This window comes from Equus caballus, chromosome 4, assembly GCF_041296265.1.
Source record: "Equus caballus isolate H_3958 breed thoroughbred chromosome 4, TB-T2T, whole genome shotgun sequence".
Lineage (NCBI taxonomy): Eukaryota > Metazoa > Chordata > Mammalia > Perissodactyla > Equidae > Equus > Equus caballus.
The window spans coordinates 99,125,517-99,142,443 of record NC_091687.1 but is presented as its reverse complement, the minus strand read 5'-3'; the positions used below and the strand labels follow the sequence as shown (position 1 = coordinate 99,142,443).

The following is a 16,927-nucleotide window of genomic DNA, read 5'->3' as shown; positions in this document are numbered from 1 at the left end:
TCCTATGCTGATTGCATTCTGTATTCACATCTTTGAGATATGGGGATGGCCAGGCTAATTTTTCCATTGTACAGATGAAAGGACTGAGGTACTGTGTGCTTTAATGACACTCACCCAGAGCTGAGGATAAGTCAATAGGACAATTAAGGGTCCTGATTTCCACTTTAGGGATTCTCCTCCTGACCGCACTGCCTGTTAGGTAAGTGCACACTCTGCCTTTCACCTTTTGTGTGAGACATATATCTATGGACACAAATATAGCACTTCTCCAAAAGCATGAGAAAATATGTAGAGCCATACTATAATGCAGAAATCTGCCACTCAATAGGGAGTGAAGCCTACAGCAAGCTACAATCAATACAAAATGCCAGAATAGAGGGAGAAATTTCTCAAAGAGCTATATAAAATTTTATATAGAAGAAGTAAAACAAATCCATTGTCAAGTTGGGTGGTGTGTTGGAATGATCTCTAAAATGAGTTTCATGATCTAATTAGCTTCTTGTATCCCCTTAAGTTATAGGAGAGTTATCACTGTCAGTCTAAGAGCCTGCAATAGAGATTCCCTCCACTCTGTGGGCAGCTGGGCGGGGCCAGGCGGAGTCCAGGGCCAGTCTTCTGCTGAGTTGCCTCCTCTGGAAAACCAGATCTCTTTCAACTAGCTTAGTGATGCTAACATGGTTTTCTTTGTGCTCTATGAAGAGAAAAATGTTGGGAAGAGCTCCACAATGCCTCACTGGAAGCAACCTGGCGGGCGCTCTTAATGAGTATTTGTTGATTTGGGAGCAAGACTGAGCGGAAACACCAGCACAAGATTCCTTTGTGTCATATGTGCACTGCAGTGTCCACATTCCTCTTTCCCAAGAGGTAAGGGGAGGACGAAATGTAAAACAGTGTGCCTTCATCCCAGGAACCTCTCCAGTAACCACAGGAGTACAAGTGAAAAAGAAAGAAAAAAGAAAATTTAGATATAAAAAATAATATAAATCAGAGGGCAGATTTTTGTTTTATTTATTTTACAAAAGGATCCATGTCAAGATTTCTTTAAATTAATCATTTTTGAAGTATGAAGGAGAGGTACATCACTTTCTCCAGGGACTTTTTTTTTCAGAATATATAGCCACCTCCCTCTCCATATGACCTTGGCAACCATTGTTCAAAGAGTAATAGCCTTCACATGAGTTGTAACACTCAAAGAAAGAGTTGAAAACCATCTTTTTATAAATAGAATATACAGTAGTAAATGCACTTTCTAGAAAACAATAGTTTTCACAGCCCCTTTATAAGCCCAACCACAGCTGAACACTGGCCCACACCCCTCTCCTCCTCTCTCTACTCTCACACTCCTAGCTCAGGGCTTGGTGGTCTCTCTGGGCAGAACTGCCCCCAAAATTCCACCACAGACCTCCTTCCACAGGCTGATTGTGAGCTGAGATCATCGCTGCTCTGATATACCCAGCACAATGGGCCTGTCTGCTTTTCTTTTTCCATATTGTTACAGACTGTTTCATTTGGTACATCTTTATTAGAATGTCAATGGAAGTTTGGAAAGGAAAAAAGGTAAAATCCTGTGATCAGTCTGCCATCTTGAACCCGTCAATGTAGGTTTTAAAAGTTTCCCAAATGACTTTGATATTCAATTTCCCTCCACTGCTGTTTGAGAACCACTTTGGGAATTTTGAGTTCATCAGTGGATGTAATAATACTGTACAACATTATCCTATGGAGGGGTAGGTATAAATTGAGGACAGTGAAATAAGGAAGTAAGAGACATGTGTGGGCCCTTGTGAAAGTTTTCAACCCATCAAAGCGTCCCTCTCAACACCTCTAGTATATCAATGCACCCTCTCTAATCCCAGCTCATTTTTAACCAAGGATAAGTTTTCCTAAGGTTTTTTCCCCAAAGGTGTGTCTACTTCCTTAGGTTTATAACACCCCTTTTCTCCATCAAATTGTGAGCTCCCAGGGTATGAGAATTATGTCTGCTTCTTCCTCTTTATTGCCTTTCTAAGCACCTGTTGGCAGAATCTGCATAATCTATACATATTGACCAATAACGTTTTACACCCTGGTTGAATATTTGAAAAATACCCAAATATTTCCTAATTATAGTATATCATAAATGTGTTTTAGAGGATAAAACAATGGTACCTTCCTTAAGTGAACATAAAGCCCAATCCTGTTATTTCCTTCCACACAATCAAAGCAATGTATGGTAGAAAGAGTATTCTTTCTTGTGAATCAGAAGACCTGAATTTTATTCCCCATTCTGAAAACAACTAGCCAGATGACCTTGGGAAGTTTACTTAAGCTTTCCAATTCTCAGTTTCCTCACTTACAAATTAAAGAGATCGAACTAGAAGATCTATAAAATTCATACCAGCTTTTAATATGTCATTTTGGAGTGAGTCACACAAATTTCTTGCTTCTTTACTCCTCCCTTTCACAAAAGATGCCTGTGCTAAACATTTTATTAGTATTTTTGTGCTTCATCATATCTCTGAGTTCTTCTGCTCGGAACAAGAGCACGCTAAATTGAGCTGGGTTCCCAGCCCCGCCATTTTTTGCTGTGGTAGCCAAATGAATTTACTTCACATTCTTGAGCCTCAGTTTTCTTATCTAAAATGAAACTAATGATATCTATTAACAATAATAATTATCATCTTCTTCCTGTGAGAATCAAATAAAAGTACTTTAAATATTAAAGGATAAAATGGTGCTGGGTAAACTGGACAGCCACATGTAAAAGAATGAAAATTGACGATTCTTTTTCACCATTCAAAAAATAAACTCAAAATGGATCAAAGACCTAAAGATTAGACCTGAAACAATAAGTCTTCTAGAAGAGAATATAGGCAGTACACTCTTTGACATCAGTTTCAAAAGAATCTTCTCGGACACCATAACTCCTCAGATGAGGGAAACAATAGAAAGAATAAACAAATGGAACTTTATCAGACTAAAGAGCTTCTTCAAGTCAAGGGAAAACAGGATTGAAACAAAAAAACAATCCACCAGTTGGGAAAAAATATTTACAAGTTATTTATCCGGCAAAGGGTTAATCTCCATAATACATAAAGAACTCACACAGCTCAACAACAAAAAATCAAACAATCCGATCAAAAAATGGGCAGGAGACATGAACAGACATTTCTCCAAAGAAGATATATGGATGGCCAATAGACATATGAAAAGATGCTCATCATCACTAATCATCAGGGAAATGCAAATCAAAACTACACTAAGATATCACCTTATACCTGTTAGAGTGGCAAAAATATCCAAAACAAAAAGTGACAAATGTTGGAGCGGTTGTGGAGAAAAAGGAACCCTCATACACTGCTGGTGGGAATGCAAACTGGTGCAGCCATTATGGAAAACAGTATGGACATTTCTCAAAAAATTAAAAATAGAAATGCCCTATGACCCAGCCATCCGACTACTGGGTATATATCCAAAGAACTTGAAATCAGCAATTCCAAAAGTCCTATGCACCCCTAGGTTCATTGCAGCATTATTTACAACAGCCAAGACATGGAAGCAACCTAAGTGCCCATCAACTGATGACTGGATAAAGAAGATGTGGTATATATATAATGGAATACTACTCAGCCATAGAAAAAGACAAAATCGTCCCATTCACAACAACATAGATGGACCTTGAAGTATGTTAAGTGAAATAAGCCAGAGAGAGAAAGACGAACTCTGTATGACTCCACTCACAGGTGGAAGTTAAACATAGAGACAAAGTGAACTGATTGGTGGTCACCAGGGGAAAGGGGGGCTGGGGGCAGGGCTCAAAGGGTGAAGTGGTGCACCTACAACATGACTAATAATGTACAACTGAAATTTCACAAGGTTGTAAACTACCATAATATTAATAAAAAGTTTAAAAAAATACAGGACAAATGCCAACTTTTGCAGACTGCAAAAAAAAAAATATTAAAGGATAACGTATCATGATATTATTATTTACCATAGAGAGGATATTCATGGATCCTGGGTAAGAAACAGCACATCCCTAAGAAATCTATCAATCTCACTGTCCGTGAGCTTGGCACTGCACTTCACTCAGTGTTGTGAAGTGGCAATTGCACACGCCTGCCCACTGCCCTTGTGAACTTGTTCTGATACAACTTCTTATCCGCTAAGGGCTCTATGGCCCCATGTGTCAGGTGACTCACTCGTTATCTGAGACAAAAGTGCAGAGAACTGGGAAGAAACAGGAGGAGCCATGAGCTGCAGTCTTCCCCATACAAGGGCCACTTTCTCCACCAACCCACCCGCTGCTCCTCTCCCGGGCTGCCTTGTAAATCACACTATCTTCACTCAAAAAGCACATCCCTCACTTCTTCCCTTAGGCCTTCATTCAAACCTCCTCGGCCTGGGAACCTTAAATCCTGAGCTCATCCTTAATGTTTGCTATTTCTCTGCAGCCTCATTCTCCACCCAGTCAATGTGTCCTCACACAGCCTCCACATTCTCCTCAGACAAAAGCAGCCTTCCTCAGTCCTTTGGCCAAACATTAAATGCCAAGAGTATTTTCTTCTCATACACTGATGAGAAATTGCTGTTTGTCAATGTAATGTCCTCTTACTATGCAAAAAGAAATGGGGCTGTACCTTTCTCTGCAAGAATTTCCTTGTTTTTTCTAAAACAAATTACCCAACTCTAATCTTTCTTACCTGTCCTGTCCCCAGTACATCACATTCCCAAAGGCTTTATGAGATATCCCATAATATTAATCTTGCATGTAAAATCCCATATAATTAATAACTTTTCATTCCTGGTATAAGTAAATTAACTAATGACGTAAAGAGTGGACTCACGTTCACTGGCAAGCAGAGGAGTTATCAGAATGCCTATTGAAGTGACCATGCCTCCTTTCCCTTGGTGGTTGCTAATAGCTGTGAGATGGGAGATTGTTCTTTATACTAATATTTATAATTTTTCCAAATGTTTATTAGCACACTGTGTTAGACAGTAGTAAGAAATAGGCACCCACACATTGCTAGTCAAACTGTAAACACCATACGCTCAATTAAGATTTGACAAAAACTATTAAAGTTACTTACACCCATAATCTGGAATTCCATTTACAGAAATTTAGCCCATAAATATACTTGCACGTGTGGGAAGCAAATATATGTACAGATAAAGGTTTTTCATTGTAGCATGACATACAACAGAAAAAGACTGAGACTAATGTGGATATCCAAAGAGAGAGAACTGAGTAAAATGTGAAATAAAATAAAATTCAATATTATCCAAAATCATATGGTAGTTTTGAAAAACAGAAAAAAGCCCACAAATTCTTTGATACTCCTCCTTTCAAGAGGTGGAGCCAAGCCCCCATCCCTCACCCCTTGAGAGTGAGCTGGTTTAGTGACTCACTTCGAACAAATGGAATACAGCAGAGGCGATGGTGTGTGACTCCCAAGACCAGGTGAGGAAGGCATTACAGCTTCTTCCTTCCATGGTCTATTGGATCACTTCCTTATTCTTTTTCTTGGATCATGTCTCGGAGAAGCCAGCTGCTATGTCGTAATGACACTCCAGCAGGCCTATGGAAATGTCCAATAGCCAGGAAGGAACTGAGGTCTTTTGCCAACAGCCATGTGAGTGAGGCATCTCAGAAGCAGATCCACCGGCCCAAGGCAAGCCTTCACGTGACTGCAGTTCCAGGCAGCATCTTGGCTGAAATCTCCTGAGAGAGAGACCTTGCACCAGAACCACCCAGCTAAGCTGCTCTCACATTCCTTACCCATAGAAACTGTGAGACCATAAATGTGTATTGTTTCAAGCTGTTAAATTTGGGGGTAAATTGTTACACAGCAATAGGTAATTAATACACATTGGTAAATATGACTCAAATAAAATATCATTTGCATTTTCAAAAAATCTGTTTGCCTCTTATCAGAAGTCCTTTCACATCATACATTAAAATATGGTTACCTGGTCTGTGGAGTAATAATAATTACTTTCTAGCTACAGAAGAGAAACATTTCCTTAAACCTTAAGAAAAAAAAACCCTAATCAGCATCATCTGATTGACCTTACTTACTGAATTACGAAGATCTTGATAGTGAAAGCTAAACTTTCAATCAGGAATGCAATTTAGGAAAACTCAAGATCAAGAAAAATGGCAGAAGGCAAATAGAATAGGAAATAATTTAAATAGCTTTAACTGCATTTAAAAGAAAAAATGTTTTAAGAAACTGCTACTTGGCAGTTGTCATCAATCCTTGAATATTCTATTTCATATGCCAAACAAAAACTGTGCAATTTTAATGATAATGATAATAATAGCTAATAATGATTGAGCAAATGTGCTAAAAGGTTTACATAATTTGTCACATGCAATCTTCATAATGACCCCAAGATAGTTACTGCTACTAGCCCCACTTCCAGACGAGGAAATCAAGCTTCAGCAAGGTCAAATAACCTGCCTGATCTCACACAGCTGATAAGGAGCAAAGCAACAATTTGGACACCTGCCCTTTGGACTCCACAGCCAGAACTTTTACTCACTACTCTATATTCTACGCTATAATGCCCCATATTGTACACTACTTTACGCTTTTTGTGAGATTAAGGTTTTATCAAATAGTATCTAGGTCATTAACCAAGTACTTAGAATGTGCATGGCACTAGGAGAAGTGCTTACATGCCTTATTTCATTTCGTCCTCACAACCACCCTACAAGCAGGGACTGCTATTATTCCCATTTTACAAATAACCTAACGGAGCCTGACAGAGGCTGGGTTGCCCAAGGTCCAGACCTCAGAGCCAGGCTTCAAGCCAGGCAATCTGAATCCAAAGCCACCTTCCACAAAGTGACGCAAAGGCATGAATAATCAAGGTTTCTAAACTAAGAGGAGGTAGGATATGTGGGAGATGCCTGTGTCCTTCCAAAGACAACCATGGGGTTAGAAGGCTTATGGGAATAAAAGGAAACAACCCAGCAACATTTCAGTCTCCATGGCACCTGGAGGATTTTAGAGTGGTTTCTAAGCACCTGTAGTAGTTAATTGACTTCCAGTTTGTGGTCCACAGCACTGTTTTAAAGTCTTCATGAGACCAAGGAGAAGGAGCTGTGGATGCACTTTCTTCTCAGGTTTATTCATCATCTAGTTATCAATGCTGTGTCTCTGGAGGAACAGGACTGCAGATCTGATTTTTCACTCATTAATTATTTATGAAACTCCTACGCTATGCCAAGCATTCTTTCAGGAGCTGGTTACACAACAAACAAAACAGATAAAAACTCCTGTCCTCATGGGAATTACATTCCCGTGTGTAGGAAAAAGAGACAATAAACAAACTAAACAAATATACAGCAGGTTAGACTGTGATAAGAGCTATGGAGAAAGGAGACGACGAATGTGGAGGTAAGGGGTTGCAATTTCAATTAGCCTGGTTAGGAAAAATATTATTATCATACATATTATTATCATACATAAATTGTACAGACTCCAACAGTAATTTTTTCCTCTTAAATTAAAATGATTATATGAATAACTTCCAACGCTCATTTTCCTGATACTGTTATAATTATTTAGGGAAGTAGATAGACAAACCATGTGGGGGCCCAAATTATTGAAATGGCTATCTAAACTAATTTGGAAAAACTGGATAATCAAACTTTCATCTTTTCCGAATTATAGCCAGCATCTGATTTGCATATGACAAACTAACCCTTTCTTTTAAAAATCCTTTGATAACACAGGCAAGAAATTGAGTGGAAAAGAGAGAGTTAGTTTTACAGAGACTGAGACTAACTTGCAAAGAGGACCCCAGCGAGCCGTCGATGTTCCTCAAAAGTCCTGGGCAAATTTATTGGGTTGGTCCGTTGTCTCCCAGCTACTTAGAGAATGGGAAGGAAAAAAAATGGCTAATGGCCTTTTTTTCCCAAGTCTGGTCCCATCCAAAGTACAGAGATCTAAAAGCCAGCTCTTACCCTACTCAGCTGTGTGACCTTGGAAAACCTGCTTAACCTCTCTGAGCTTGTTTCCCCCCGAACCACATGGAGATCGTCTCTGGAAGACAGCTATGAACTACTGTGACCCTAGCACCAGAGCATGAAAGGCTTATCTTCCTCATCACATTCCACAGTTATCTCCTGAACCAATTTTAAGCGGGAAATTTCTTCTTCTAAGTCCATCTACTCCCTAGCATTCCATGCTTACAGGGCAGTTTGTAAAGTAACACTGTTTCACACAGCGACACTGGGGCCATAGACAGTTTTGAGAGCAGGAGGTCCCTTTAGCACACAAAAGCCACTGTCCAGACATATATCAGGAACCCACTGGCAACCTTTTCTAGAGAGACCCAAGAGATGGATCCTGGCCTCCCTCTCTTTCCTGTTGTAGCTCTTCTTTCCCACCTCAGAGGCCAGTCAGAAAAGAAACGCCCACACGTGTCTAGCTGGACGCTGGCAATCGTGAGGACCCACCCCTTTGTGATTTTCGGTTTTACTAGAAAGGAGCCAGCAACAATCCTTTTCCTTCCCCCTTCCCCTCGGCACTTCCATTCTGTCCACACATGACTGCCAGTCCAGATACTGGGTCTTTCCCTCCATAACCCCCTTCCAGACTCCACGTAAGTCTCTCACACTCCCCACTGCACACTGACACCTGCACACATGCCAATGCTTCACACACACCCTTAGACTCTTCCCTATAATAATTCATAGATTTCTCAGTTTCCTGACTGTGATGGGTTCTCTAATTAGCACTTCGCAGTCCCAACTCCACACCCTTTTAGAAGGAATGTCTCAAAATGCTCTAGTTTAACTTGAAATTCTAACTCCTTTCCTTCATCTCCCCCACCCCATCTCCCAAGGCAGAATTTCTACTGGCCACCTCACCCAGAATACTAAGTCATTCATCACACCACACCGAGAAACGCAAACACACAGGTTTACCCACAGTAGGGCTTGTAGATTCAGGCTCCGTCCAGAAGAACGTGCACACACACACAGACACATACACCAAGAAGAAAGATAAATGAATTGAATTTTGTTTTACGTGTGTGTATGTGTATAATTTCATGGTTTGCTGTGGATGTTGACTTTTGTCTGTGTTTAACAAAATAACAAGGGTATTTTGACTAAAGAGGATGAGCACAAGTCCATGCACACTTGCATGCACACATGTATGTATAGCTGTAAGTGAGCGCACAGTTTACAAACGTACCTCCCTTCCTCAGTGGCGGCGGCTGCTCCCGCTCTCTCTGAAGGATGGCCTGGCAATAAAAGCAGAGGAGCATAGTCCACAGAAAGCAGTCACAGCCCTAGTAACTGGTTACTGTGTCAGTGTTAATGGATTGCAAATGCAAATCACTGCCCAGTTTTCATTCTCAGGATCAGATTTGCTGGTTAATTAGTAATCATTGTCTTCCTTTGAGGAGAACATCCCCGAGACCCTGGAGCAAGAAGCGACCACCCTGACCCCTTGTAAAGTCTCCAGGGCTGAAGGTTTATTCAGCAATGAGGACACTCAAAGGGCCTGTGAAAAAGCAGAGACTGACTCAATGTGTACACAATAAAGTGCAGAAAATAAACAACCCCTTATCCCAGAAGAGACCTCTCTCTGCCAGCAACCTCTAATCACTCAGGAACCCGCTGACATTTAGTAGCGCAATCTGCTGATTTGAGTTTGAAGGAAATAGTTTTGAAAATGTTTTCAAAATAGTTTTCTTCTTTTCTTCCCTCCAGAAGAGGTGTCCTTAAGCTTTTTTGTGCTATGAAGGCCCTTTGGCAGTTTGATGCCTGCTGTGGACCTCTTTTAGATTTACATTTTAAATGCATGAGATAAAATATTTAAGGATACAAAGGAAACCAATACCACTGAATTATAGTTACCAGAATATTTGTTTAATTGAGATATAGTAATGCATGTGCTTCTTTAATGATATGTTAACTAAGAAAACCAGCGGCAAGTCTAATAGCCATTGCAATTTCAAAATACTGTGAACAGTATTTTGAGATTATCTTCAAAATATGAGATAAAAGTAACTGTAACATCTCTTGGAACCAAAGTCTTTGGATCTGCTAACACTACTGCGGTTTGTGGCCTAACTTGATAATGAAAAGACATGTTAAATTTCAGTCAGATTTTAGCAAGGAAAAAAATACCTAAATATTTCCCCCTTCCAAGTTCACCTGCTCTCTGAGTTACATCCACAGCTCCCAGTGCAGACCTGGCTCATGGCTAGGCAGACTCTCTCTGAGGCTGGGCGCTGTCCTCACCTGTGACCCCTCCAGATGACCCCAGTGATCCGTGAACTGCTGTTGCCCAAGGAAATAAGAACCGAAATTGAGGACAAGCGTTTAGAAGATTTTATTGCAACTAGACAGTAATTTTATGTCCATTAACTCTCATAATTAACAAACAGAGCTTGTATTTTTATATATCTAGCTCTTAATTTTATTTTTTTAGTAATTTATTTTCATTTTAAACTTACAAAAGCCTCTGTTTGTGACATATTAGAAATTAAAAAAACAAAAACAACGTCTTCTCTTTAGCACAGAGAGTTTAAAAAGCCCTGCTCAACACTGTTACTGCCAGACATCTGCTTTTACGGGCCAGTGAAAATTCAGGAAAAATGCAGGCCCAGGGACCACTGCATGTGTCCCCTGGAAAAACCAAACAATAGCCACCATCTATTATCACTGTCATTCCATAGTGGATGTAGACTCTCAAAAGAGAATCAATTTATCTTTTTGAAAAGTTCACTTCCTTGTCCTTATTTTTCTCGTTTCACCACCGGTGACCACCAGTGAAATGTCTCAGGAGCCATCAGAGTCTGCAGACCAGATATTGGGAACCAGTGATCTACTGCATTTCTTTGGCATCATGAAGTCAAAGAATTCGGAGCTAAAAGAGGAAGGAAAGGAAAACTGGCGTGCATGGAGGCCTGTGGGCACCAAGGCCTTCCGCTTACATGACCTCCCTCAGAGCCACAGCGGCCCAGCAGCAGCAGAGGTTTGAACGGCAGTCTGAATGCTCACCCACTGAGCGTCAGGGCAGGTGAACTGTTTGCTATTGACCCTAAAGAGCTTTAAAGATCACGAAATATGGCCCACTCATTTTACAGATGCGGAAGCTCGGCCCAGGGATTTTGTGAGGTTCGCGTAGGGTAGTGACTAAAAGCCCAGGTCTGATTACCAGCTGGGGAAGCACAGCCAAGCAGGCCTCTGTTTCCTTAACTCAAACAAAGATAGAACTGTTACCTATCCAATCAAATTATAAAGGTTGAACAATATAATACAAGTAAAAGACTTGGTGTCACACAATAACTGCTTGATAAATGCCAGTTACAATTATTGTGATTATCATGCACCTGCCACATCTGTGACTGAAGCCCAGACTCCGGACTCCCGACCAAGGCTCCTTTGTGCCAATATCTCCTTCTCTCCTAAATCAGGGTCCTCATTAACGTTTAGAAAAGAAAAACGATTGACCACCTACTTTGACCAGGCCCCATACTACATATTGACATCTATGACGTAGCCTGACTGTGGCAATTGAAAAATTTAGCCCCTGGATTAAAAAAGGAGATGATTCAGGTGAGACCGAGGTGCAAGGACGGTGAGGCCCAGAATGGTTTGCTGTTCGGTGCCTTACCTGGGCCTGATGTCAGGAAAACATCTGTTTGGGAGCCGTGGAGACCAGGCAAATGTGAGAAGGAGTAACGTGATGACAAGACCTCCTCCCCATTCCCCAGACACCGCCCTTCCCCAGACCTGCACAACCCATGGCCAGATCAGGCATCAGGTCCCGGGCTGCCTCTCTTCTTCCAACTCCCGAAACCACAACAATAACCACTTGCTAACGCCAAGTCAATTCAACCTCTAGTTACTATACGTGCACTATAAACAAGGTGCTATCAGAATAGAAATAACAGCAACATTTCTGCAATGCTTACTATCGCCTATGCGTTATGTTAAATGATTCACAGGCATAATTTCATTTCCTCCACATAACTACACTATGAGGCAGATATTTATCCCAGTGTTACAGATGAGAAGTCTGAGGCGCAAAGAGCAACTTGCCCAAGGTTATGTAATTAATAAGAGGTGAAACCAGAATGCGAAGCCAGGGAGTCTGGTCTAGCCTTTACTCAAACACAAATATGAGTGACACTCCAAAATCTCACAGCCAGGAGAATGTACGAAGTTAAATGGTTATGATACAAAAGAGAAAGCACTAACAAATATTACTGGAAACAGAACACACACAAGTGGATGTAACAGGAAAGAAACCAAAGGCGTAGATAGATGGGAGTGGAAGGAAAGGAGAGAAGGAGAGACATTTGGGGGCAGGGATCAGCATCAGCAAGGCACAGAGGTAAGAAAGAACAGGACCTGATCTGGAAACTGCAGCAAAAAGATACAGACAGGGAAGACACTTGTGGGAAATTCAGGAATACTGTGGGAAAAGCACGCTGGAGCCACATCGTGTATCGTGTTAGCAAGAAGACTTCCACCGGAAACAGGGACCCATCACAGGTAAGGCACTGCCCAGAGCTGTCATAAGCATGAAATAGATAGCTCTCTGCCTAGCACTGAAAATGCTGGATTATCTGTCACTTTGGTCTTCATTCCGAACATTACTTCTCATACCTCCAAACAGAACAAGTACATATCCTTAGGGAACTCTGGAATCTGTGCAAACTGCCTATCCGTCAGTAACATAAAAGTATGGAAGTCTTCCACCCTGAGACCCTCCATGGGCATCCCCTAAAGACCAACAGTGAATCACATTGTCTAATGAGTGAGGATACTCTCCCTGTGCCAACCTTCCCTAAACAACACTGATTCAAGCTTCTGTTCTAAAGCCTAAAATAGTCATGGTCTATTCTTCAGGATAAATTTCAAACTCTCTTTCTTTCTTTATGGCCCTCTTTATCATTCTTGACTCTACTTTTCCAATGTTTTTTCACTGTTCACCAGTCAACTTGGCTCATTGCTGCTTCTGCATATTTGCTTAAGGGCAGCCCTCCACCAGAAGCGTCTATGTTCTCTGTTTCCCTATGTGAACTCCTCTCCTATTGCAAAGCCAAATTCACTTTGTCGTGAAGTTTCTCCAAACGCTCAATTCATGTTGATGTTTCCTCTTTCCTGAACTACTGGAGTAATAGTACATTCCAGAATACGTTGTTCTATTTCACAGGTGTACATAGCCCAAAGTGCTCAGAGGAATGCGGGCCCTTCATCAAGTCCCTGCTGACTAGTTCCTTCACAGTCTCCATCAAAGCCAGACCCACCGGAGAAGCTTATTCTGACCATCGAGCTTGGAAGGGACAGCTGAGCACCAGTGTGTGTTCTCCATGCTACTAGCATTGAACATGTGTTAAGCGATTCTCCATTCCTGAAATAAAATCTTTACACAAATAAGATACTCATCTGTCTAGATTTTACCAGCAGTACACTATGGATAGATCAGATGACTAAAAGTATCCCTAATAGTCTATTCATCTGAAACGGTTGAATAGAACATTGAAATCAAGATAAATCATAAATCATTGCTTAGAGTTAAATCTTCAGATGGTGGTTTAATGGTGAAGGGGGTTTAATGGCGAATGGAGGGACCCACAGGGTTTCATAGAAAGGGTACGGGATTTGGAATCAAACCAGCCTGGGCTTGAATATCAGATTCTCTACTTACTTGCTACAGACCTTGGGCAGTCATTTAAATTTTTTGAAACTCAGTTGCCTTCTCTGTAAATGAGGAGTGATAATATGCATGACATCATATTATTTTGAGCCTAAGCTGAAATAATAAGTACCTGACATCCAATGTCAGCTTCCTAGTCCATCGTTAACTCGTGTTTTCTGAAAATAAAGTCAAATAAAATACAGCAAGCAGTATCATTAGCTTAAATTCTGTTAAGAATTCCTCCTCCATTTCATCAACCCCGAGGAACAGCCTCACTAGATTGGGCTGGAGAAGGTGGTCTGTTCCATCCACGAACCACTGATGGACAAGCAGAGAGCACCCGGGCCCCCCACACTGAACTGATTCCACAGGCCATTGGAGGAAAGCCAGGCCTAGCTCATTAGTTTGTTCTACACTCTCTCTTCCTCTCTCTTCCTCTCTCTTCCTCTCTCCCTCTCCACCCTCTTTCTCTCCCTCTCTCTTTCTCACACACACACACTACATCACAGCACACTACTCATACTCACAAGCACATGCCGTCCACACCCCTTCCTCTCACAAATCATCTCTCAGAGTCTCCATAGCTTGTAAACTTTAAATTGTACCTCTTTGCTTTTCTTGCAGCCGAGTTGATTTTCCTTCCTTTGCCCCAAATGTAAGCTCTTCACAACAGAGGCTACCTGGAAAGGGAGAAATGGTGTTCTTCGGGGTAAGAGTAATTTCTCTGCCCAGAAATGCTCAGAGGAAGGTGAGAGTAGAAGCGACTTATACTGAGCATTACAGCATTTCCTTTCCTTGTGAAATATCTATTATTCTGCGTTTTACACTGCTTTCCACCCATTCCTATCTCTTACTCCCACAGTCAGGTACGTGTGCACACAGGTGTGAGTCCAAGGACAGAGTTACTAGGAATAATACATACCTAGTATTCATGTTAGTTATAAAACTTTGCATTTGTATAACACCTTGCAGTTTTCAGAGCACTATAATCTATATTATCTCTTTAATCACAACAACCCTATGAGATAGGGCACATTTTTTTTTTATTTAATTTGTTTGTTTTTTGTGTTGGGAAGATTGGCCCTGAGCTAATATCTGTTGCCAATCTTCCTCTTTTTGCTTGAGGAAGATTGTAGCTGAGCTAACATTTTGTGCCAATCTTCCTCTATCTTATGTGGGATGCCGCCACAGTGTGGCTTGAGGAGCAGTGCCTGGTCCACGCCCAGGATCCACACCTGGGAACCCTGGGCTGCCGAAGTGGAGCATGCAAACTTAAATACTACATGACCAGGCCAGCCCCTGGGGCAGGTATTTTTAATCTCCATGTATAAATGAGGAAGCAGAAACTAAAGAAAACGACTTGTTAAAGGCCACTCAAATAACGGCAGGGTTGAACTTGCACTAACTTAATTGCAATCTAGTAATCCAATGTTCATAAAGTCTGAAGTCAGAAAATTGCTTTTGCAGACTAGATACTTGTTCATTCATTAAAAGTTTTCAAAGTTCACTCTCCACCATGTCTCCCAAAGTGGGAATCCTCAGATCCTATCAGTTACCAAATTCTACCATCCTTACCTCACAGATGGCTACTTCTCTTTAAGCCCAAATCTCATACTAGAGATTCCTATCATCTCCTCCGTGGCTCCCCTCCCTTCACCCAGAGAGCACCTGCCCACCCCTAACCCACTGGTCACTGCTGATTGGACCAGCACTGGACAGTTGACCCAATCTGGTCCAGTTGGATCCTCCCTCCCAGAAATTACGATTTGAGACACAGAGTCTAAATCATATTGCATTGGGCCTGTGAGATCATGTCATGTTATTGAGAGGCAGAAATTACAGAGTTTTACTGAAAATACTTGTTTACTCAAAAGAGAATGGAATAGACATGTAGAAAGTAGCAAAAATAAGAGATCATTCAAACCCAAAGAAGGAAAATCAGAGAGCCTAGCTACCAGGATTTTTCCTTTTTCTGTGAAGGCCAATGTACAAGTGAATTGCATGTGATTCTCCCGCTTCTTCAACAAAATACTACCTCTACTATTACTACCATCACCACTTCTACTGCTAACCACCACCGCGACCACCCCCACCACCACCATCATCATCATCTTCATCACCCTTTCTTCCAGCCAGTTTCTGTGAGTCTCTCTGCCTGGCAACCAAATAGTTCCTGCCTGCCCCACTCTGACAGGTTCTCATTATCTCCCTTTGTCCAGTGTAAATATATTCACCAAAAATCTCTAACCACCCCAGTGGAAGCTACAGGCAACACATATTATCCTCCTATTATCTGTGCTTTGCTGGCTTTTACAACCACTGGCAATTGTAGGACCTTCAAATCCCCACGAAGTCTCTCTGAATCGTTTGGCATCCCCATATAATTGTATTTTTTTAGATCAGGATACACATAACCTAGGGGTATGTGGTGACATACCAAGAGGTACATAACACATGTTCTTGGAAGTTCAACTTTAATCAAAGATCACTGGAGAAGAATAAGTAACTTGAATTAATGTTTTGAATTATGAGAAGTGTGGCAGTATAATATGCAAATTTACATGATTTATTTCATATTTTTCAACATAAAATAGAATTTTACAAAAATTTTCCCTTGTGATGAGCCCCTGGTAAGTACGCTTCCCCCTAGACCCACGCCCCAGGGGAAAAAAATGTAAAACGAATGCCATAGAAAATGTCTTAAAGGCACCAGCAATGTCTTATAGCCATGCACAGGCTCTATCTATCATTGCCCTCTGCTCTGGCTCAGCCTCTCTCCCCTACATACTCCCCTCTCTGTTCTGCTCTCTGGGAACCACCATGCTTGCACTATCTCCCCAGTCTCTGCCAGACAGAGGATCCTCAAAGTGTCAGTGTTGCACAGTGTTCTCTGACTGTTCTATGTTAGAGAGAAACAGAACAGGGCTGACTATCATCCAATGTCTTACAGCTTTATCAGCTTTTACTTAAAACCTTGTCTTCTTTAATTCATATTAGTGAGCAAAATGAAGCCTAAAAATGGGTCCAAAGCTCCCTCTAACAGAATTCCTACTCACAGGTCCCTGCTGAGGGAAATGATCTTATATATGTCCCTAATCACAAGATTCCATGTTGATATCAAAGCTGACTGGACAAGGGATGGTCATCTCACCCAAAGACAGGCAATCTTTCAATTGGCTGGCATCTTAAGAAGTAGCTTGCTGTGTGATCACTAGACAACTTGGATTCTCTTTCTGAATGTAAAACACAGAAAGAACTAGTAGCAA

At 41.3% G+C, this 16,927-nt stretch overlaps 1 protein-coding gene across 4 annotated transcripts in view; it reads right to left on the bottom strand.

Annotated features, from left to right (window-relative positions):
- Positions 1–14,401, bottom strand: part of MGAM (maltase-glucoamylase) — a 187,251-nt gene extending 172,850 nt beyond the window's left edge. The window contains exons 1-2 of one of the 4 annotated variants that reach the window (XM_014739340.3): positions 14,267–14,401; positions 13,792–13,837 (exon numbers count right to left, since the gene is read on the bottom strand). The gene's annotated coding sequence lies outside the window, so the exon portion shown is untranslated. Of the gene's footprint in view, positions 1–9,194; positions 9,519–13,791; positions 13,838–14,266 lie in introns of those variants that run through there. The other 3 variants (XM_014739341.3, XM_070266032.1, XM_070266033.1) reach the window with 3 other exon arrangements.
- Positions 14,402–16,927: the final 2,526 nt, after the last annotated feature.